Source organism: Pelodiscus sinensis, chromosome 10, assembly GCF_052426305.1.
Source record: "Pelodiscus sinensis isolate ZL-2025 chromosome 10, ASM5242630v1, whole genome shotgun sequence".
Taxonomy (NCBI): Eukaryota; Metazoa; Chordata; order Testudines; family Trionychidae; genus Pelodiscus; species Pelodiscus sinensis.
In genome coordinates this window covers 36,696,538-36,721,968 of record NC_143061.1, presented here as the reverse complement: position 1 = coordinate 36,721,968, position 25,431 = coordinate 36,696,538, and positions in this window count along the sequence as shown.

Below are 25,431 nucleotides of genomic sequence, written 5' to 3'. Positions count from 1 at the left end.
CATGAGTGGTGTGGAGAGGATGCATAAAGAAAAGTTCTTCATTAGTTCCCATAATAGAAGGACTAGAGGACACCAAATGAAATGAATGGGTAGCAGGCTTCAAACTAATACCAGAAAGTTCTTCTTCACAAAGCAAATAGTCAACCTGTGGAACTCCTTGCTGAAGTAGGCTGTGAAGGCTAGAACTATAACAGAGTTTAAAGAGAAGTTAGATAAATTCATGAAGGTTGAGTCCATGGAGTGGTATTAGCCAGGGGGTAGAAATGGTGTCCCTAGCCTCTGTTTGTGGAAGGCTGGAGATGGATGGCACAAGACAAATGGCTTGGTTATTGTCTTCGGTCCAGCCCCTCCAGGGTACCTAGCGTTGGCCACTGTCGGCAGACAGGCTACTGGGCTAGATGGACCTCTGGTCTGACCCAGTACGGCCATTCTTATGTTCTTATGTTCTAAGCTCAGGGTTCAGGGTCGGGGTTCTCACTGGACCACCCTGATTTTCATGCAAACCTCCTCCTGGGTGGCCAGGCTGGCAGCTATCCTGCCCTAGACGGCCACTTTCCTGTGCCTAGTGCGGACGTCGTGGATGAGGTCCACGATCGCCACACTAGACCAGGTGGGCGCCCGCCTCTTGCGGCCCCAGGCAGGCTCCTGGGTGCTGCCAGCCTGGTCCCGGGAAGAGGCGGAGGGCTGGGTGGCAGCGGGTGGCCGGCTCGAGCCGTGCCAGATGCAGGGTCTGCTGGCTGGGTGCTGGCAGGCTTGCACCTGGCACGGGCACTGTAGCCAGACCGTGCCCCTTTTAGGGCTCTGGGGCCGAGAACGGGGCAGAAGAGTTTCCCTGGTGGTGACCAGAGTAGCCACCAGCGAAAGCTGGGGAGGACTAGCCTCCCACTAGTTCGAATTAAGTGGCCACACAGCCCTTAATTCGAACTAGGCATTAGTCCTTGTAGAATGAGGTTTACCTAGTTCAAATTAAGCGCTCCGCTAATTCGAATTTAGTTCGAACTAGCAGTTTGTATGTGTAGCGCCTATTAAAGTTAATTCGAACTAACGTCTGTTAGTTCGAATTAACTTTGTAGTGTAGACATACCCTTAGAGAGTAAGTTTGATCAGTGTGCTTCAAGAAGCGAGAGAGAGAAAAAGAGAACTGCCTAAACCAGCATCATTTCTGGCAGCTTTTTGGACTCCGCCCTCCCCCCCCCTTATTCCTTTCAGATGATGATCCTGATTGGCTCTGCTCAAGAGCTGAGGTGTTAATTTGTTTGGGAAGTCATATTTGGGTGTATTGTTGTTTTGCTATAAAAAGTTAATGGGCTTTGTGCAAAATTGCTTGAATAAATGTTTTCACAAAGAAATAAACTTTGATCTTTATCATCATATTTAGGTTTGTAGCATCCTGAGTAATATACAGATACAAGCAATTTGCTTTAAAATTGTTAATTTCATTGGTAATTCTTTGTGTCTAAAGGCATTCCTCTAATGACACCTTGTACAGCTCAATTCTCCTGCTGTCTTATGATTCACAGAGTTTAGTCAGTCCTTATGCTAACCTGAAACAAAGTTTAAAAAAAGTGCTGTCTATTTTTAACAATGAATAGACTGCCAATTGCATAGACTCACTCAAGGACATCTAGTGTACTATATCAGGGGGGTAACTATATCAGGCAAATAAAATTAAAGTTGTTAGGCATATTTGGAGTTTAACAAAGATGTACAGTGTTCCTCAATTTCAGTGGGAGCAGAGTTAGGTCAACTCTGAGCACGATTGAAAATCCCACTCAGAGTATTGTAATGGTGGATATAGTCCACAAAGGTCGAGAGTGTTAACTAGAGCCAAACTGCAGTTAATGCACCTGATTTCAAAAGAAGGGTGATCTTGGACCACCCTAGGATTAGATTTAGGTGGGGGACAGCTGAGTGACTGAAATGAGTCCCCGGCGAGAGGAACGGGGTAGCTAATAAAGGAAAGACTTTGGGGCTGTAGAAAGGAGATCGGAAGCTTGGAGTAGACCTTGGGATCCTCTCCAGAGAAGGGCGCACTGGCAAAGAGCAGGAGTGGAGTGAGTGTCTGTGTTGAGCTTTGACAAAAGAGAGACAGCCCTATGTGGAAATTTTGAGAGATAGAAAGAAATGGATGCAGAGGAGCAAACAGAAGCCAGGACTCCAGGGGAAAATTCTTAGGATGCTTAGCTTTGTACAGGAGCTGAGGAGAATTCTGCAATGTCCTGAAAGGGGCAAAGAATTTGGAGGAACGAACCCAGAAAGGGGATAAGAAAAGGAATTAGAGATGGCCTGAGGTAGGAAGTGTTCCGGAGAGGCAGTAAGAAGGTAAACCTTAGCCAGAATAATGCAGAGAGGGCTTGGGTTCCTCTACTGGCCATCAAGAAAGGTGAAGGGAAAGCCACTGATATAAAGGATGTAATGACCACTGAGTCCAGAGTTGGGCTGAAGACCTTGCATAAAGACTCTTTCTTACTCCTGAATGGATGAAACTGTGTGTGGCCTGGCTGATCATGAAAAGTAGGTCACAGCAGTGATAGGATGGCTGGCAGTTGGGGGCTGGCAGTTGTGTCCAGCTGAGAGGATATGACAAATGATGAGTCACTCTTCTATAGTATATCCTCTAGTGAGCAACTGAATGACAAATATTTTCACGAGTAAGGATGACCTTCTGCTATAAAGGGCAGAGTGTCAATCTGGCTTTAGATTATCAGCAGGCTAAGGGGACAGTTGCCCTGGAAACCAACAATTCAAAAGGGCCCACGATTCCTGACTTTAAATCACCACCAGAGTCCCATATGACATGTTCTGGACTGTTCTAAGAGGTGCCGGGGTCGGGGGGGGGGGAAGGGTGTTGACCCCCCCCCACAATTATTAGTAAAAATGTTAGAGCACCTCACCTCGGGTGTATCTAGACTACAGGGTTTTGTCGACAAAAGTGAACTTTTGTCGACAAAACTATACCTGCGTCTACACTGCCGCTGAGTTCTGTCAACATAATGTCTTAGTTGTCATGCAACAGAGCAGTTAATGGAGATGAGGGCTTCTTTATCTTGAGTGCCTTGAGCCTATACCATGTAGCAAGTATATATTTAAAATTAAAAAAGGAGGGAGAAGAATGAAAAATATCTTGAATTTGACCTCATAATCTCCAGCGAACCACTGTAGTGAGTGGAGCACTAGCTTTATGTGCTTTGACTGATCAACTCTGCTTGAAGGTGCTGCTGAATTCTTGGTTGAAGTTTTTATTGCATTTTCTTGTATTTCATTGTTTTATTATTGAAATTCTCTGGCATATGATGCACAGGAAACTACACTAGATGATCTAATGACCCCTTCTGGTCTTAACATCCATGAAACATAGCTAAAAAAAATACTGTTCATAGCACACTGTTCACTCAGTTACACCTAAATTGTAAAAATCTCCTTCCTTTATTTATATTTGTTTATTTATTTATATGCTTAAATTTTCTCTTGTATTTGGCTTACTACCTATTCCATTTTCCAGTTCATTATTACTATCATTATAGTCACAGCTCAGATACAGAGGTGTGGTGAGAGTGGGTTAGTAATGACTGTGCAGTGATGGCCATTGTAAATATACTGGATTTCAACATATATATTTTTTAAAATGTGTAATGACTTGCATCTTTCCTTAGCATGTCTTTGCCCTGCAGGAAGCTGAGAATACTCTCTGCTGTTACTTCTCAAACCAGAGTCTTAGTAAAGTCAGAAAAAGTAATCGATAACAAGACCTTTAGAGAGAGAGTGTATAAAATCATCAGTGCAACTGACATAAGCTGCAAGTCTCATATCACACATTTATAGGTCACTAATCTTCTGGGGTCAAGTTTTTCATAGACAACTGTAGAATATATTTTTCTTTTTGACATGAGAACATAGTCCCCTGTGATCTCTCTATATATTACAGAAAACTTTCCTGCATGACAATAAAGTGACATCATCAGGTCAATCTGCATCCCCCTGGGTCCTTCCCCCTCAGTTGCCCTGTCTCCTCCCTTCCGCTAATCCAGCAGGGATCGGCATCTAAGGGTACATCTAGACTACATGCCTCTGTCGCTGACATAGGAAAATGAAGCGGCGATTTAAATAATTGCTGCTTCATTTTAATTTACATGGCTGCCGTGCTGAGCCGACAAACAGCTGATCAGCTGTTTGTCGGCTCAGCGCGGTAGTCTGGACGCGCGGGGGTCGACATCAAAGGCATTTGTCGACTACCCAGGTAAGCCTCCTGGGAAGAGCTGATCAGCTGATCAGCTGTTTGTCGGCTCAGCGCAGCAGCCATGTAAATTTAAATGAAGGGGCAATTATTTAAATCGCCGCTTCATTTTCCTATGTCGGGTAGCCTAATCTACATGCCTCTGGCGACAGAGGCATGTAGTCTAGACGTACCCTATGGCTCCTGAGCTGCAGCAGCACTGAAGGTAAGCTACTGCTGCAGGTTTGGGGGAGAGAAGGAAAATTGCAGGGTGTTGGGGGGAGGCAGCAGGAGAGGCCCACTGTGGGGTGGGGGAGCAAGACTGGGGAATACCCCTCCACGCGGGCCCTGCCATCCCAACAGCCACCACATGTCTGCTACTGGAGTTTTAAATTGTAGTCCTCAGGCCTGGGCCTCATCCCACTCCCTCCTGGTGGCCTTGTCCCCTCCCTCCTGGCATCTGGGGCGAGAGTGAGGGGCCTGGGCCTCACCTCCTCCCTCTCAGCAGCCAGGGACAGCACAGGGCCTGGGTCTTGCACCCCCTACTTCCTTGCAGCTGGAGGGAGAGGGTCATATCAGTCTAGGCCCAACCCCCCATTGGCTGCAGGGAGAGCTGGGCCAGATGCAGCCTTGGTCCAGACCAATCCCCCCAGCTGCTGGGGGTGAAGAGCCAGGGCTGGCCTGGCTTCGGGGATGGGGGTGTGGCCTAGTGGCTGGGGGAAGAGAGTCAAGGCAGGCCAGGACTTCCTCAGCCTGGCTGTCCCTGGCAGCCGGGGGGAAGGGAGAGCCAGGGCTGCCTACCCCCAGAGAGGAGGGTTGGTGAGCGTAGCAAGCAGGGGGAACCACCTCCAGGTTTAAAAAAAATAAAAAATATTTTTAGCCTCTATTTAAAATATTTGAGGCAGCTTACAAAATTTAGAAACACAGCATAGAAAATTAGAATAAAAGACCCAAAAATGGGAGGGGGGGGCACAAAACCTACTAAGATGCACTGAGGGGAGGGGAGAGGGCCCCCCCCACAGCACTGAGGGGAGGAGGGAGGACCCCTCCCACTCCCACATACACAACCTGAAGCACCCTGACCTATAGTCTGGGGTCAGTTGCTGACAAAGCTCTCCCCATCCTATCGATCCCCCCCATGTTCATGCACAAAACTAGCAGCCCTTGACCACTCCACCAGAGCTGAATCTTGCTCTCTCAAGGAAATCAGCAGAAGAAATCAAGAGAAAACAGCCATCTGCACTTCTGGAACAGTGGGCTACTGCAGCGCAGTCAGGGATGCTATTCACTGCCCTGCCCATACGAAAGGATCAACACACGGTAGTTGGCAATAGATGTACTTGTCAGTCAATGGGATCAGTGCACTTTGGGATGTGATCTGCACTCCAAGGGTATGTCTACACTACAAAGTTAATTCGAACTAACAGACGTTAGTTCGAATTAACTTTGCTAGGCGCTACACAGGCAAACCGCTAGTTCGAACTTAATTCGAACTAGCGGAGCGCTTAATTCGAACTAGGTAAACCTCATTCCACGAGGACTAACGCCTAGTTCGAATTAAGTAGTTCGTATTAAGGGCTGTGTAGTCACTTAATTCGAACTAGTGGGAGGCTAGCCCTCCCCAGCTTTCCCTGGTGGCCACTCTGGGCACCACCAGGGAAACTCTTCTGCCTCCCTCCCGGCCCCGGAGCCCTTAAAGGGGCAAGGGCTGGCTACGGTGCCCGTGCCAGGTGCAAGCCTGCCAGCACCCAGCCAGCAGACCCTGCACCTGGCACGGCTCGAGCCAGCCACCCGCTGCCTACCCAGGTCCGCAAGAGGCAGGCGCCCGCCTGGTCTAGTGTGGACCTCATGCACGACCTCTGCACTAGGCACAGGAAAGTGGCCATCTAGGGCAGGAGAGCTGCCAGCCTGGCCACCCAGGAGCAGGTTTCCATGAAAATCCAGGTGGTCCACTGAGACCCCCGACCCTGAGCCCTGAGCTTAGAATGGCCGTACTGGGTCAGACCAAAGGTCCATCTAGCCCAGTAGCCTGTCTGCCGACAGTGGCCAACACTAAGTACCCTGCAGGGGATGGACCGAAGACAGTGACCAAGTCATTTGTCTCGGGCCATCCATCTCCAGCCTTCCACAAACAGAGGCCAGGGACACCATTTCTACCCCCTGGCTAATAGCACTCCATGGACCCAACCTCCATGACTTTATCTAACTTCTCTTTAAACTCTGTTATAGTTCTAGCCTTCACAGCCTCCTGCAGCAAGGAGTTCCACAGGTTGACTATTTGCTTTGTGAAGAAGAACTTTCTGGTATTAGTTTGAAGCCTGCTACCCATTAATTTCATTTGGTGTCTTCTAGTCCTTGTATTTTGGGAACTAAAGAAGAACTTTTCTTTATGCACCCTCTCCACACCACTCGTGCTTTTACAGACCTCTATCATATCCCCCCTCAGTCTCCTCTTTTCTAAGCTGAGAAGTCCCAGTCTCTTTAGCCTCTCTTCATATGGGACCTGTTCCAAACCCCTGATCATTTTAGTTGCCCTCCCCTCTCCCGCCCTCTCTCTTCCCCTCTCCCACCTCCTTTTCCTAGTCTCTCCGAGTTTTGTTCAATAAAGAGAGTTTCTATTTTTGAACACAGATGTCCTTTATTTTGTACATCAGGAAGGGGGGCTAGGGAGGGGTAAGTGGAAGGAGGTGAAGGAGGAATGGGGTACGAGCCCCCGATGGGGAGGACTGGGCTCGCTCTGCGGGCTCCTCTCCTGCAGCCCCCTGATTGACCCCCCTCCACAGATGGCAGCCTGTGGCAAGTGCAGCCGGGCTGATGGCCGAGTGCTGTGATGTGCCTAGTGTGGGCATTCAGGGCACTCCAAGCCAGGACTGCTTTGCTGTCCCTCATCGAGTTAGACAAGCGAGCGGGGAACCCCTGAGAACTGTCTGTCCGGGGTGGGGGTCGGGTCCCTTTAAGCACAGCCCTCGGCTAGCCTGAGGCAGCAGCTTCACGCTCTAAGTCCTAATCTGATGCCCTGCTGGCACTGCTTCCGGCCATCCTTAACCTCGGTTCAGGGTCCACTCAATGTCCACTCGAAACGCTAATTCGAACTAGTTTTTAGGTCTAGATGCACTAGTTCGAATTACCTTAGTTTGAATTAACTAATTCGAACTAAGTTAGTTCGAATTAGTGCTGTAGCGTAGACATACCCCAACAGATTAGCTACCACATGCTGATAGTGCTGAGGAATTCCACCTTCCTGCATGTATGTAAAGGTCCCTCTTCATTTAGAATTGGTTAAAAGTTTAGTCCATAGTTTAAAACTACAAAATATGCATTCTACCTGGGAACTGGCAATTATTATTTAAACTGGTTAAGTGACTGGTTTGGTAATTGGTGTTGAAATTTGTATAATATAAAAATGAAATATCAATTTTTGAAACTTCAAATTACTTTGAAATAAAAACATTCAAATATTTAATTTTGATAAGGTCAGGAAGGATAACTTAGCAAAACTCTTTGTTTCAAGTTTTGTTGAAATCAGCACCTTTCTACAGAATGTGTTGATTTTGACAAATTGGCATTTTCCAGTGACAAACCTTCTGTTAGAAAATTTTCAGCCAGCTGTATTCTCCAATTTCCAGACCTAAACACTAGATTGTCAATATGTTTTTCAGCAGCTGCAATATTCTGTAGTCTGTTATGGAGGTGTTAAACAAGAAAGATAGTCTAACAGCCATCTTTTAAATATGGATAAGAAGTATTGTGTTGGGGAGGAGAAATGGGTAGGTTTTATGTTTCACCTCAAATCATTTCTTTTCTAGAATTTTGGTGGGCAAATTCAAAGCAAGCATGGAGAAACTATAGCATTAAGTACATCAATAAGGGTATGTCTACACTAGCTCGTTAGTTCGAGCTAGGTAGGCAAATGAGGGCAACCGGAGTTGCAAATGAAGCCCGGGATTTAAATATTTTGAATATTCCACGAGGAGTAACAGTTAATTCAAACTAAGGAGTTAGTTCGAATTAACGTTTATGTGCTGCGTCTAGCCGCGGGCAGTTAGTTTGGACTAAGAGGGATTTAAAAATGGCGGCGCACAGGAACATGCAAATGAAGCCTGGGATATTTCCCAGGGGAGGATTTGGGAGAGAAGCAGAGAAGTTGATCCAATCTGGCAGTGACTGTAACTTATCCAGCTTGTTCCATGTGGCCGGTAGCAGACAATGAAGCACCAATCCCTTCTTCCCTTCAGCCGGCAGCTCCTCCAGCTCCAACATGATCTGAGTCACATGATCCTCCAAGCACTTCCTGCCTCCTTGATTGGAGAACTTGCTCACCCACAGCGAGTAAAGACCCTCTATGGAGGTGGGCGGGGGGAGGACAGGCGTAAAGGCTGGAGCCAGCTCCTCCATTTGGGTGGGTGCCTGGGAGGTTGGGTGCAGGAATGTATTGGGGGCTCTGGAAGGGAGGGGATGTATGAGGAGGATGGGAGTATGGGGTTTGGACATGAGGGAGTAGGGGAGCATTTATCTGGTTCCAAGCATCTCCCTGTTCCCATGCACCACCCGCTACTGCTCCTGTTGACCATGTTTCTAGCCAATGGGTACAGCCAGGAAAGCCACTGGGCGAGAGGTTTCCTGCACTGCCATTCCCCTAGCCAGGGGAGGAGGGAACGGTAGCATATGGAGTTGCTTCCTTCCTCCCCGCCCCTCCATGTTCCAGATCTGGCCTGCAAAGCTCAGGGCTCTCCCCCCACACACACACTCAGTGGGAAGCCAGTGCTGGTGCTCCAAGCATATGGGGAGGGGCATGGGGTTGGAGCATCAATGCAGGCTCCCCATTGAAAGGGGGACATGCCCCAAAACTACAGCCTACGTACAAGACCACACTTTGAGAACCTGCTGCGCTACTGTTATCTCAGCTTACAGTGCAAATGCTGCATAAATGGAGCACTGCCCACTTAGAATGGAGAGCTGGTTCAAAGGAGCAGCAGCAGCCTAGCATATTCCGATGCTCTAATTCTGTGGTGTCCAACGCGCTAGCCCCTAGCCACATGTTTGGCCAGTGGCTAGTTGGCTTGAATAATGTGGCTATTTGGCTGGTGGGGTGTGCCTAGCTCATTATAGCAGTAGCCACCAGAGTGGCTTCAGAACTGGTTGGACACCCCAGCTCTAAATGTATATGCCATGTACAGTGTTGGATAAAGCAACCTAAACATTTGACTTCTGTGTAAAGGATAAGTAGTGAAAGTCCTAGTGTGTTTGGTAAATAGAATGGAAAACATTCCCTTTTATTGTACTCTGCCAGAGATGTGCCAGATTAGTTTCAGACATTTCCAAACATAACTATCCTTGGCATTTTAGAAACACATAAAAATCAGTGACCCACATCCTGATCTAGAATAACTTTATTGGCATCACTGGAGTACACTCAAGTAATTGAGAACTGTCCCAATGTCATTGCTGCAAAGAGCTTAAAAGGGAGGGCCTCAATCCCTCTCTGATGGAGTGAATGTGTTGGAAAGAAACCTGTACAAAGCCACATTTCTATAGTTTTCTTCAAGCTGGGCTATCAAAATGGGTGGTGATAGTCCTACTGGCTCCAAATGCCATGATTCACAGAGGATTCCCCAAAGGCTATCTTTCTTATAGCTTCCAAAAATAAGGATGTCTATAAAGACATGAGGGGTATTATGAAATCTCCAGTGATGTGTCAAAATCTGAATGATCAGGAATTGCTAAATTGGCAGCTGTCACTAGGTTTTCTCCTCCCCATTCCCATATGCTTTTTAAAAGCAGTTCAGCCACTGAAGGAATACAGAGTAAAGCATTACAATTTGGGTCGGGTGCTACCTTTGTCACAGATTCCACAGGCTCGTAGAAAATAATGTACTTCCCTCCCCTACATGATATCTGGTCTCTTCTCCTTCCCTACATTCACCTCCCCCATGCAGACCTGGAGAGGTCAGTGCCACACAAGTGTTATGATCAGCCATTTATTCACTTTGCCCAAATGAAAAGCCAGTCAAGTGAACATGGAAGAGCACATCAGGAACTGTAGGTAGTGTTCAGAGAGCTTGGCATAATGAGGTCCAGTGGAGTAGAAAGCTGAAGTGACAAGGTTGAAACTTTCTAAGTTTTCTTGAAGACCAATTTGCCAGATACCTGCTGTTTACTTTCTGTTTTATGAAAGTAGGTCATGAAGCAGCTAAGGGATGTGTCAATGTGCTTGTGGTTTGTTATTTTTAGTCATGTTTTTGTCCCCTTTGCTGATAGTTTTTACAAACGAATGGTGTTGAAAACTGTCCTAAATATATGTCAGTGAATCAATCAAAAAGCCTCATCTCTGCTACTCCTGGGGAGGCTAGGTCATATAGAAGTCAAATCATCCCCTCACTTCTACTTCTGACTGCTTAAAAATAACCCAATAACTCATTTAGTTGACAGATTAAAATGACAGATAAAAGACCCAAGGCACAGTCGTACTGCACGAGTTCAACATGTTGCAGAAATAAATAGCCCTTTTTTCTACCTAGGTATACCCTTGGGATGCATTGGTTCTTTTGAGCTATTAAGGCTAAGGGAACAGTCCTTTATGCATCATTAATTCTAAAGCAGAGATGAAGACTCTCATGGAGCAGTTTACACACACAGCACTAACTCTGCAAAGATGGTGGCTGGCCTGTTCAGGTATGAATCTTACAAAATGACTGAACAAACATGACAAATGAACCAATGAAGAGAAAAGTAACTGAAAGAGAATGAAGCATTTGTAGTATATTAGTTGCCCCATGAGATGGAGCATAACTGGCACAAAATTAGAAAATAGACTGTTTCATAAGTATGTCCAAACATTTTGGTGGAGGTTCATGCTGTAGTGCTGCTCTGCAATAGTTGCGAAGTGGATATGCACTTTAGGGTCATCATAAAAAATAAGCAACTAAGCGTTCAACTTTGAGTCACAATTTTGGGGTGAAATGATGACTCCATTGACTTCAGTGACGCAACCCTAATTAACTTCAATGTGGCTGGGATTTCATCCTTTATATTTATTTCAACCCCAGAGACTTCATGTTATTACCTCAGTATACATTAGGGGTACGTCTAGACTACATGCCTCTGGCGACAGAGGCATGTAGATTAGAATACCAGGCATAGGAAAATGAAGTGGCGATTTAAATAATCGCCGCTTCATTTACGTTTACATGGCTGCCGCGCTGAGCCGATCAGCTGTTTGTCGGCTCAGCGCTGTAGTCTGGACGCGCGGGGGTCGACATCGAAGGCATTTGTCGACCACCCAGGTATGCCTCATCCCAGGATAACAATCTATTTTGGTATAAATTCAATAAGTATCTGATATATCCCACCTTCAATAGTCTAAATGCTAAAATTAGGCATCTTTTATAATTTGGCTTGAACAACGTAAAGGGAAGAATTCACTATATCTTAAAACCCAGACAAAGCTTTCAGTTCATGCTTGCAGCTTCAAAGCCAACATTGTTGTGCAGTAGTTAACAGCATCTTGGGTACATGCAAATGGACAAACTGAACATCTTACTCGGAAGACTGAAAAATAGTGCAAGTGGGGCTGGATATAGGAATTCTGCTGCAAGAGATGTTTGGCTTTTGTAATGTATGAAACCAAAAGTTGATGTGCCTCTGTTTTCTCTGCACTGCACTTTTCAGTGTAAAAATGTCTTCAGATGTAGCTGCCATTTGGTTTAATTTTAGATGCACAATGGTAAAGAATGAGTCAGTGTGTTATTTTCTCTCCAGGGTTTTTATTCTTTCACTCTTTTATCGTTTAACCTGAAAAAGACACCTATTCTGAATAATACATGTTGTACTAGTGTATATGAAAATATATGGTAATATGCAAACATTATTTATTACACACAAAAACCTATATTAAAATAACATTATTAAAATTGCAATGTCATTCATAGGGGAGAGTCATAGTAATTCATGATAACAATGGATAGGCATTGTCCCAGCAAAAGAGAGTTAGTGACTGGCAGTCAGGGTACTACTTAGGATGTGGGAGATCAAAGTTCAAATCTTTGTTTGAATGCCTGGGTATTAAAATACAGTAGAATCACTTCAACCAGAGACATCAAGACTGACCTATGCCAAAATATTCCATGGCCCAGTGGCTAAGATGCTCTCCTGTGTTACAGGAGACCTAAGTTGAAATCCCTTATTCCTGTCAAACTTCAAGTCCCGGTCCACAACAAGGAATCAATAGAGCTTTTTAAAGTAAAAGTCACTGGAATTTGTTATAAGCAAAACAATTTCCAGTGTTGGTATCGGAATCAGCTAATTGTTTTGGCTGAAAGTTTTCAAAGAAATTTAACCCTGAAGCAGACACCCTAAGTCAAAAAATTCCACCCAGTTAGTTTCACAAAGTTATAAGCAACTGAAAACCGAGTCTTATAACAGGAAGCAAGGGGCAACTGTCTGGATGGGTCTGGTAGCCCTATCTATAATAGTAGTAGTATCTAGAAAGCTCCAATCTAGATTGTGTTTTGTTGTGATAGGTGCTGCACATGATAGGGTATGAGAGAGCCCTTGCCCTAAAAATATTACAAAGTGTGAAAACATCATTTGCATAATATCTAGAATTGTTCTCTATGTGGAAGCTGCTTTATAGCAGTTCTGGTATGAATCAAAAGACTTAGTTGTGAACTGAATGAATACCTGTGTGTTTTGTAAAGCAACATATTGGATTCAAGGATTCCTATGTTTAGATCACATTTTTTTTGTTTGTTTTAAAAAAGGGGCATGGTATGTTTCATTTTGTATCATGCTGAATGCAGACTTTCCTGTTCTGCCGTCTGGAACCATTTATTAGGCAATAGTCCTACAAAATATTGAACATAGGCAGTGTCAGGATGCTGACATAGGCCCACTGTACTTTTTTGCTTCTCATAAAGTCAACCAAAGAACTCGTCTCACAGATGAAAGGTACAGCTTTCCAAAGAACTGTTGTTAGCTGTGGTGCGTCTAGTTGGAAATGTGTGTGGTGTATGTGTTGCAATTCTAAGAACTCTCCCTGTGATCAGCTTTTTTTATCCATAGAGCTTTTGCATGCTGTTACAGAAGAGACTTGCACACTGTGCTCTCCCATGGAGAAATTGTATTTATTGTTTCTTTTGTTATTTTCCTTGGTCCAAACTAGCAGAACATTTGGATGGGATGTGCCTATCTTCCCCATTATATAAACACATATAAAACTAACCTCCTCCTGTTCCAGATAGCCATTTGGCAAGTGACAAGCTAAAAACAAATGCATTTCAAATTAGGGTTTTAATATGGTGGCTTCTTATAGTCATTTACTGAATGATGGACATAGTCGCTTATGTGGTGAAGAAATGTGGCATGTAAATTAATTTATTGGAATAATCCTAATGGTCAAAATATTCCATATACAAAGCCATGAAAGCTTGGTATCTCATTAAAATATCAAACTCCAGCATGTGCATACATTATGATATACTTCTAATTTAATTTCTGTCAGGTTATAGCATGCCAGCTGTATTATGCCAGTGATAGGCATAAACACAATTATAGTTTCCTTAGGCAATAAGAGTGTTGTAGTAATTTTTATGTAAATTACCCTTCAGGGAAAAACATGATCCTAGTTGTTTGTGGCAAACAGGGTCTCTTTTCCTTTCGGAGTTACTTGTTAATGAGTAGGATTTCAATAAAGGGGAAACTTAGCAACTCTCAGGAAAGATTGGGTTAAAGATAAGCTTGCAGTAGAAAACAAATTCATTCACTGGTGTTGCTTTAGAAAGTTAAAGGCAATTCTATCAATTTATCATGATGTAATTTGTGTTTGGTTACAATATCCATCCCCCTCTGTAGATTAAAATGCAAGATAATTATTTGGGTCTTCATTGTGTCTTTAAATGCAGATTTTTACAGAGAGATATTGCTAGGAAATTAGAACATAAGAACATAAGAACGGCCGTACTGGGTCAGACCAAAGGTCCATCTAGCCCAGTATCCTGTCTACCGACAGTGGCCAGCACCAGGTACCCCAGAGAGGGTTGACCGAAGACAATGATCAAGCGATTTGTCTCCTGCCATCCCTCTCCAGCCTCTGACAAACAGAGGCCAAGGACACCATTTTATCCCCTGGCTAATAGCCTTTTATGGACCTAACCTCCATGAATTTATCCAGCTTCTCTTTAAACTCTATTATAGTCCTAGCCTTCACCGCCTCCTCTGGCAAGGAGTTCCACAGGTTGACAACACGCTGTGTGAAGAAGAACTTCCTTTTATTAGTTTTAAACCTGCTACCCATTAATTTCATTTGGTGTCCTCTAGTTCTTCTATTATGGGAACTAATAAATAACTTTTCTTTATCAGCCCTCTCCACACCACTCATGATTTTATAGACCTCTATCATATCCCCCCTCAGTCTCCTCTTTTCTAAACTGAAAAGTCCCAGTCTCTTTAGCCTCTCCTCATATGGGACCCGTTCCAAACCCCTAATCATTTTAGTTGCCCTTTTCTGAACCCTTTCCAAGGCCAAAATATCTTTTTTGAGGTGAGGAGACCACATCTGTACACAGTATTCAAGATGTGGGCGTACCATAGTTTTATACAGGGGCAGTAAGATGTTCTGGGTCTTATTTTCTATCCCTTTCCTAATAATTCCTAGCATCCTATTTGCCTTTTTGACCGCCGCTGCACATTGTGTGGAAGTTTTCAGAGAACTGTCCACGATAACTCCAAGATCTCTTTCCTGATTTGTCGTAGCCAAATTAGCCCCCATCATACTGTACGTATAGTTGGGGTTATTTTTCCCGATGTGCATTACTTTACACTTATCCACATTAAATTTCATTTGCCATTTTGTTGCCCAATCACTCAGTTTGGTGAGATCTTCTTGGAGTCCCTCACAGTCTGCTTCTGTCTTGACTATCGTAAACAGTTTGGTACCATCTGCAAACTTTACTACGTCACTGCTTACCCCTTTCTCCAGATCATTTATGAATAAGTTGAAAAGGATTGGTCCCAGGACTGACCCTTGGGGTACACCACTAGTTACCCCTCTCCAATCTGAAAATTTACCATTTATTCCTACTCTTTGTTTCCTGTCTTTTAGCCAGTTCTCAATCCAAGAAAGGACCACCCCTCTTATCCCATGGCCATGTAATTTACACAAGAGCCTTTGGTGAGGGACCTTGTCAAAGGCTTTCTGAAAATCCAAGTATACTATATCTACTGGATCCCCCTTGTCTGCATGTTTGTTAACCCCTTCAAAGAACTCTAATAGATTAGTAAGACAGGATTTCCCTTTACAGAAACCATGTTGACTTTTGTCCAACAAATTATGTTCTTCTACATGCTTCACAATTTTATTCTTTACTATTGTTTCGACTAATTTGCCCGGTACTGAAGTTAGACTTACCGGTCTGTAATTGCCAGGATCGCCTCTAGAGCCCTTTTTAAATATTGGTGTCCCGTTGGCTACCTTCCAGTCATTAGGTACGGAAGCCGATTTAAAGGATAGGTTACAAACCACAAATTGCATATGTAACTTCCATTAGACTTAGTACAAGTGATACAATGCTGGATATGCAAGTGATTTCTGGTGTACCTATGCTCCTGCCCTCCAACTCTGAATGAGCTGCCCCAGCCTGGAGCACAGAAAATATAATCGACTCCACTCGATTTCCATGAAAATGTATTTGTAAAACAACCTAAAACTGAAATTAAAGATGGGACCCCTAAAGAGAGAGATTTCTTTTTAACAGCTTCTTTATTCAGGAGTTGTTCACACTCTGGACCTGAACTTTGATCCAAAGCTTATTGGCCCATTTCTAGCAGAAATCACTTTAGGGCATTTGTTTTATATTCAAATTTAAAATTTCAGGAAAAAAAGTGGCGGGGTAGAGCTTCTAGGCAATTGTAACAATGCTGCACTTATACTTAGCTAAATATTTCATATTATTTCCTCCCAAGATAGAATTTCCCCACATTTTCCTGCAAAGAAAGGCTGTTTACTAAAGGCTCTAGGGATACTTTATCCTTTGGAAACTTTTGAGAGCAATGACAAGCTAAAGTTTTCTCTTGAAAATGTTTGCAAAACAAGAATTGGTAACTATGTACAGTTAAAGCATTCTTTGCTATTTCAAAATATTATGACAATGGTCATGTTTTTCAAAAGTAACCTTTAAAATATCACAGTTGTATTTCAACCAGTTACAACCAATGACCCACTGTGCAGGTTCAGATTCCATTTCTATATACAAAACTGAGTATTTAAATGTAAAACATTAGGCATAAAAGAAGTATGGTTGTACTATTAGAACCTGATTTTGAGATTTGTTTGAAAATTTGAGCAAACTATATTACATAAGTTTGAAGTATGCTTATAGATAAGTAACATTGTGGTACTGCAAAGACCTAATAACTCTATTTAGACTAGTTGAACCATCAAGGGTTAATTAACTCATGTCTTGAATGCTTTGTATGTCTTAGACATTGAATTTGAAACAAAAAAATTTCAAAAAAATTACCCATTACAAAGATAGTTTCCCCAATTATCACCTCTAATATCATTAGCTCACAGACATTAACCTCCCTCCCCCATCCCCAATCTGTTCTGAAATTTGATTTGTCCTTTTTATATGTGTTCACTTTTTTTGATTGTATCCCTTTGGTATATATGGTCATGCCAATTTTCTTCCACAATTTGATCTGAGGAAATGGGTCTGGCCCACAAAAGCTCATCACCTAATAAACCATCTTGTTAGTCTTTAAAGTGCTACATAGTCCTGTTTTTTGTTTCAGCTAGACTAGACTAACATGGCTACATCTCTATTACTATTGAATTTGAAGGGCATTCTCAAATGACACCCTACCAAACCCTTCTCTTTTATCTGTGCAGAAGTTAGTGATTTAGGTTTGGGAGGGGAACAGTAACTTTGTCAAGAAAGATGCTGTCCTAACCTGTGAACTAAAACAGGGGTCTGTGGTTAAGAAGAGTGATTTGAAAGAATCAAAATTCTGCCTGGATCCTGGCAAAGTCACTTATGCTCAGCTTGAAGATGGCAGCACAATCAAACTATAACAGAAGCCACATTTGTTTTTCTCTAGTAGCCAGATGGCTTGATGTCTTGGGTACATTGTAACCCGTCAAAATGTATAAGGGTGATATTGTATGAAAAATAATACACAAAGGAAATTGTATTTCTTTCTTAGCTATTTTTTATAAGGCAACATTGTGACTGGCAAAAATAATTAGTAGAAATCTGGATTTCATGTAGCAAGTACCCACATACAGTATTTAAATATAGCCATGCTGAGTCTATAATGTGCTAGAATTAAATCATTAAAAAGTGTGTGTGAATCTTATGCTCAGTCTGTGGGGCGGTAAAGGACAAGCTTAGTCCTAGGTTAAAAAAAAAGCTGGATATCAAAGAGACTAAAATGGGAGACTCAGCCCAATGCATGATAGACAACCAACCCTGCTCAAGGGTCAAAAGTGCAAAATTGCTTTCTGGTGGCAGGGACTCAGGTAAATGATCTCATGACCTCCACTCAATCCTCTCTATAGCACTCTTTTCCTGCCCACCCTCTACTATGGTCATGGGATTATTCCAGTCCTACAGCTTTTGTATCTTCCTCACTGCTTCTGCAGGAGGGAGAACCCAGATGGAACCATAACCTCCATCCTTTCAAAGGGAAAAGGAAATGGAAACTGTTCCTACATTGAGGAGGCATCTTCCCTTCCATGAGTTAACAGCATGGACAGCCCTCTTCAAGGTGCGAAATCCCTTTAGTTTCTCCCAATCAGCCAGGAAGAAAGTGTCCATCCTGCTGGGATAGCAGGTTGCTTGACACCCTCCTCTGATGTTATCCCTAAAGGTCCTACTGCTATATATATCAGCCAGGCTGGGCTGCATCATGGAGTGGGGGAGCTAGGAAGCTGCATAACCATAATCTTTCACATGACCACTTCAGGGAGGGCAACTGTCAGGATCGGCATTGGATTCAACAAGAGGTCACACAGTATCAGCACTCCAGAAGCAGCCATGTCATGCTTATGGCAACATAACTGCATAGCACTGTTTCAATATATGTGATTAAAATATAGGAAGCATATTCTTTAAATATAGGGAAGAAAATTGTGGTGTGTGTCAGGCAGTGGACTCAAGAAATCATTGTCCGATCTCATCTTCTGCCACAGACTCTCTGTGTGGTCTTGGGTAAGTCACTTAACCTCCCTGTGCTTTGGTAAATGAAGATAATACTTTTTTCTGATCTCTTACAAGTATAGAGAAGAAAAATCCATACATACCTAGGATACGGCCAAGGAATATGGTTATTTGTCAGAGGGATGTGGGGAACAATTGCAGCTAAGTACCTATACATAGAATATTCAACATATTTCTTGTCTGAGGGTACATCTACAAAGCAGAGTTATTTTGGAATAACAATGAGAGCATCTACACAGCAATTCCATTATTTTTAAATAAATTCAAAGTAACAGATGGCTCATTCCTGCTTCTGTAAGCCTCATTCCATGAGGGATAATGCCTATTCTGAAATAGCTATTTCAGAATAGCTGTAGTGTGAACACTCCACTGTTGCTATTTTAAAATAGCTCCTCCTCAAGGCCATTCAAACTAATTACTCCCTGGTGCCTATCGAGGTAGCATGTCTACATCAGGGAAGCCTGCCTTGGACTAATTTTGAAGCTTCCTTGTAGTATAGATGTACTATTTCGAAATAAGCTCTTTCAGAGTATTTCTTCCAGAATAGTTTATATCAAAATAAGCGTGCAGTGTAGCTGTACCCTGAGCGACCATAAGTGTATATCAGTGAAAAGTGACAGGTTATTCGTGATTATTTGTTTCAGATAAGGCAGATTCATTTGCATATATTATTCATGATCTGATATGTTAAGAAAATCTTAGATTTTACCCAAAGAACCCAACTTTAGCAATGTTGACTGATAGTAACCCCAAGAGATGTTCAGTCATCTTACATCTTTCTGGAAATAATTTCTTACATGCTTCTGGAGGAGAAAAAACAGACAGTTATAGGAAATCCCTGGCTATTGGCAGGCTATAGTCATGTTGCAAGTCTCAAGTAGAGAACATTTTTAAGCCATTTTAATAGCACTAACATGTATTCCATTGTGTAACAGTTCTCTTTTTCTTATGGAAAAGAGATTTCGACAGAAATGCTTTTTGAAAAAATGTTTAATATTAGAATGGAAAAGGCCAGTACCTCCTGAGAGGAGACTAAAGTTTGATTATACATTTAAATAATTATTTTAAAAGTGTTTTGACTTCATTGAAATTAAAAGAGTGGAACATTTTAGTAGCTGAGAGTAATGAAGCAATTTCATATTGAGTCTGATCCTGAAAAGCCCTCAGTTCCTGAATTTCCATTGATGTCATTTTCTACAGCACTAATATCAATTGTCTTGAGGGTTCTCTGCACTTCAAAGAGGGCACTTAGAACTTGGCAGGATTAGGCCTTTACGTTTTGAAGCCATATATTTATTTGGCATTGAAGTGATTTTGAGAAGCCTGTGGCCAATCTCATGAAGAGTAACTGGATAGTTACATGGGTAAGAGTCTGATTTCTTGAGTGTCCTTCCAAGAGGTAGTGTGTAGGGAAAAAATTAACAGATATAAAGCCAGGGAGATCATAAAAATCCTTCCAGTAAAATCCAGTTATTGGGGGAAACAAGAAATAAAAGAACAAGAATTGAATGAGGCCATGAAGAAACCTGTCTTCGTACATCATTGATGGCAGTGTGAATAGGTATAAAAGTGTGTTACAATCTCATCCCAAGTCTGCTTTTGGAATAGTGTGACTGTGTGTCACCCTTCACTCAGGGTAGTCTTCATGGTGTAAAGCTAGCTGTGGAAGTGGGTTTTCTTATATTTTACATACGCTATTGCACAGAATATATTTCACTAAGCAGAACAAATATTCTAAAGGGCAAAAGGGCTTGACGTAGAAAAATCAGGGTACCCTAGACACAAGCTAGGAGGAAAGGGAAGGAGGAAAAGACAGTCTATAACAAGAGGCAGAGGAAAATAGTACCCCTAACTTGCTGGTGAGAATCAGTCACTTCCAGGGAACCTCACCATCTGAACAGTGGGAGGAGGAATCCATGGAGTTTGGAGAACGAGAATGCCTAGTGGAGAAGAAAAAGAAGGGACTACCACAGTCCCTACCCCCAAAGTGATGGAGAGGCCAAAGAAAGTGGGGAACAGGTTCTCACACACTGTGGGTGGCCTGTTGTCAGAAACAGGTACAGGAAGTGCAACTTAAGGGTGGAAGACGGTCAACCCACCTCCAAGGAAGTATGAGCAGAGGAATACAGTGCTTCCTCTAAAGAAAGAAGGGTGTGGAGGAAGAGAAACCTGGCTGAATACTTACTGAGTTCTGAAGGCCCCTCTCCTAGCTTAAGGGGGTTAACTAATGAGAACACAGAAATAGAAATGAAGTCATAGGGTCAAAAATCAGGGATTCAAAAGGAGACAACAAGCAGAGAATTCTGGACCAGTGCAAGGGCTTTGGAAAACCAGAGAGCCCAGTGGAGAAGAAAAAGAAGGGACTGTTCCTCAAAGTGTGTAGGGAGTCGGCAGAGGGTGGCCGTGAAGAAAATCACCTGGACATGTGAACCCACGGTAGGCCCCACAGTTGCAGAGCACCTCTATACCTGACATCCTCCTGGTGCAATGGATGGTCACTTTGCCAATACCAGGTTCACAAGGTGATCTTACAGCTTTGTAGGGCCAGAAGATGTGCATGGCAAGACTTCATTCTGATCACTCCCTCCCTTACCTGGAGAAAGCTAACTGAGGTAATTAGATAATGAAGCTAAGTGAGAGAGCCAATTACTCTGTCAGCTGTGATGGAGAAAGAGCCACAAGGAAGGAAGTGTGAGAAAGGAATAGTACTCACTGAGCCTAATCTCCCAGATACTCCAGGGAAGGGAAAACTCTGCTCCTCCCAGGAGAGGTCCAAAAGCACAGAGGATATTGTAAGCAGACTGGTGCAGGAAACTCCAAAAAAACAACACTGTGAATGCAGAACCAGTAGAGTCCAAACCAGTTTCTAATGAGCAAGAAGACAGGAGCAAAGGTGCACCCTGTTACAGTATGGCAACAAATCTATGTGGAATAAACAAAAATAGAATGGTGAAGAGTACATACTTGTAGATACATTTTATTTCCATCTGCATTAATGTTTCAGAAAAAAGATTGATTTGGGGTTAATTAAGCAAAAAGTCTGGTAATACCTCATTAACCTGAGAACTGATTTGGCATAAACAACCAAATAAGGAAATCTTTGCTTCAGGAGCAACTTGTTACAGTTTTGAAAATACATTGGTTCAAAAAGAAATTGTCCGCTTACTTCCAGCAGATTCAGTGATGCATAGGCTTCCTATTTACCTATCAATTTAGTTAAATACATCTGACTGAGAAAAATGGCATTGATTTGAAAAATGCTATAAAAATAAATCTAGTGAAGAGTGCAGCTAGTACAAAGTGTGCTGCTCTGAATACAAATCATCCCTTTCTTAAACATGTATTGACTTTTGTCAGAGTCTTGCAGGTTGTAAGAGATTCCTCGGTGCTCTACACTTAAATCTCATCAAATATCCATTATATAACCAAAGAGGTTCAGTAGACGGGTATGATACTAGATTTAGGAACAAATAAGACTGTATGTTTACCTGGGGGTAGGTCTGTTTGTTATAACGGCCACACCCTGTTTTTGTGGCACGAAGAGTAAGGAGAAAATTGTATTGCTGAACACACTTGATTAAAAAGTAATAAGAGGCTTCGCTTCAATTCATTAGAGCCTTCTCTGTGGTGCTATTCTAGTCTTATATGGCTAGAGAATGGTAGATTGTGCATTAAAATTGACCTTGGGTCTAGGGGGACATGAGGAATCCTCAGTGTTCTACTGTACCAGAAAAAAAAAGGAATTAATATTTTTCCTACACAATACCCAGACAATCTCTTAGAGTATGTCTAGACAGCGGGGCTATTTTGGGATACCAGAGGTGTCCCGAAATAGGTACCTCATGTCTTTTCAATGCACCCATTATTTTGAAATATTTTTCAAAATAATGGGTGTGCTGTTCCGGCATCCCTGTAACTCGTTCCAGGACGGTTAAGGGATGTCTCAAAATAGCATGTTGTTTCAAAATTTGGCACTTTGGAGACAAGCCAAATTTTGAAATAAGATATGCAATTTGCGTAGAGCAAATTATGTATCGTATTTTGAGTTTAGGCTGCTGTGTAGACACACCCTGAGTGACTTCTGTCCTTTCAGCCACTTTGCTATATACATAGTGGCTTTGAATTGATTAAAACTGTTGCAATCACAGAGAGGAAAGTAGCTCTGTCTTCTTCTAAAATAGTAAGGGAAAATTTTCTTTTGTGAAAGGCAAGTTGTGAATGTGCATTATCTATTAGTGGTTAATAAAGCCAAATCCTGACTCTCACAAGAAATCCTGCTGACATGGGACTACCTGCCCAAATGAGAAGTCCTCAGGTGAGCAAGTGTTTGTAGGATCAGACCTTTTATTTTCATTTAGGACAAATCAAAATCTCATCAAATGTAATGATTTTTAAGAGAATAAGATTGCTGGCAGGGTTTGCTGGTGTGTCTGTCTTAACAGTGAACATAAATTGTCTTGGAAGATGGGCTCAGCTGGTGCTTGATGGAACTGCCAATGTAGAGCTCCTGTCAGGCAAGACGGCAGCTGACTCCTCTGACCCTGGAACAGAAGGTGCTCAGGAGCCCAAACACAGACCGAGGATTAGTTGACTTCTAATGCTCAGTCAGGGATTGCATCAGTGCCAGCAGCAGCATAGCGAATTGGCAGGAAGGGTTATTTTGGTAGGCTTTTTTCTTTTCCTTTTACAAGTCACTACCAAGATCTCAGGATTACACAAAGAGAAGCAATACGGCTGCTGCAAAAAGAAAGAGAAAGAGGTCTGATCATTTTAGTTGCCCTCCCCTCTCCCACCTTCTCTCTTCCCCTCTCCCACCTCCTTTTCCCAGTCTCCCCGAGTTTTGTTCAACGGCTGCTGCAAAAAGAGAAAGTGAGGGAGGATGCAAAAATGGCTTATGATGCAGATGCACACATGGTTTCTAAGACATTTATCCAAAGGGTAAAATGTAAAGAAAATGAAAAAATATGAATCATGCAAGAAGCTGGGAGTATATTTAGGAAAAAGAGTTGTAGAGGGTAAGAGCTAAGTTCTAAACAAAAAGAAGGTGAACTATTTTGAGGCATCTTAGAAACAGTAATAAGACATTTACTCCCTGGCCAGTGCCATTACAGAAGATTCAGTATAATTTTGAGGAAATGGTTGTTTGAGTTCAAACATATTCTGGGAGGTATAATGAAAATATGTAAAATAGAAAAGATTATAAGAATTGGGCCCAAATAGCCATATTAAAACTTAAAAAAAAATAAAAAATCCGGGATTATGAATAGCTAAATTGAGATTCCACCTAAATGCCGCCTGAGAGTTTATAAAGAACATGCAACAGAAATCTTGGGATCTCCCTCTCTCAGTAAATCATGAAGATGAATCAGTGAGCAGTGGAGACCAGGAAGGTGTCCCAGTTACCATACCTCGACCAGTTACCTTACCACAACAACCATCAAGCCCAGGTTAGCATCAAGTCAATGGAGTGAGTGTTAGTGTACTATATGCCCGGTGAGCTCATTTTATTTACATGAGAAGCAATACATTGCAGATTTTCGAAAGGGCTCATGGGATCATAAAATTGACAATAGCTTCCTGGTTTTTTCCATTATTACCTTGCTAGAAAAGTGCATCTCTCATCTCCGCTGACATAATTTGAGATGCACTGATCTTCACCTTGGAGTCCCACTCTGGGGCCCTAACCTGATGTCCTGTAAAGCCAGTTGAATCATTTATTGTGAACAGGTTATTGGGGAGAGGTAGCAACACAACTCTCTTTCTTATTTACAAACTGCTCATGAATGGACCTGTTCATTAATCACAATGCTGCTGGCACCTAAGATACCTGCACTGTGCCCCCGGAGAATGACTGGAAATTTAAACCAGACGAATAGAGATTATCCCATTGCTGGTCCAAATTTCAGACAACTAATCACTCGTACTGTACTCTGTGAATGCTATCATTATTCAGATGAATCCCCAAAGCAACAAATATGACCCTACAAGCAACAGCAGAGCAATCTTACTACTTTACACATGCAAAAGCTCTCTTGCAACTCTCACTTCATATTAGTCAGACAACTCACAGACCTCACAACCACAGGACATACCACACTAATACCAACCCTGGAACTTTCCCTTGCAACAAACCCTGTTGCCAGCTTTGTCCACATATTCACTCTGCTGATACCATTATTGGACCTAACCAATTGAGTTATAAGATCAGGAACACATATTCCTGCTCATCCAGAAATATAATTTATGCTATCATGTGCCGACAGTGTCCATCTGCTATGTACATTGGACAAACGTTTCAGACATTTCGCCAAATAATCAATGCACACAAAACAGATATTAGACAGGATCACAAAGAAAAAACAGTTTCTTGCCATTTCAACCAGAAAGGACATTGTCTCAAGGACTTAACTACCTGCATCCTGCTTCAAAGACATTTTAACACCAGACTTGAAAGAGAATCCTCTGAATTGTCATTCATGCTTAAATTTGATACTTTACACCCAGGTCTTAACAAGGATGCTAATGATCTTACCCATTACAAAGATAGCTTCCCCAATTATCACCTCTAATATCATTAACTCACAGACATTTACCTCCCATCCCCCTTCTGTTCTGAAATTTGATTTGTCCTTTTCATATGTGTTCATTTTTTTGAGTGTATGCTTTGGTATATATGGTCATGCCAATTTTCTTCCACTATTTGATCTGAGGAAGTGGGTCTGGCCCACGAAAGCTCATCACCTAATAAACCATTTTGTTAGTCTTTAAAGTGCTACATAGTCCTGTTTTTTGTTTCACCTCAGTTATAGGAGACTAGAGGATTTACCCAGGGTCCTTAACTCAATTACTTTTAGTTTTTCTTCATTTTGTCAGGGACTCTAACCCAGACAGCTCGGTTCGTTGTCTGACCGCAAAGAGACAGGCAACACCAGCAAAGTTCAATCACAAGCTCTTTATTGATGAGTGCACACAACAATAGAGAGCGGCCCGTCTCCAAAGAGA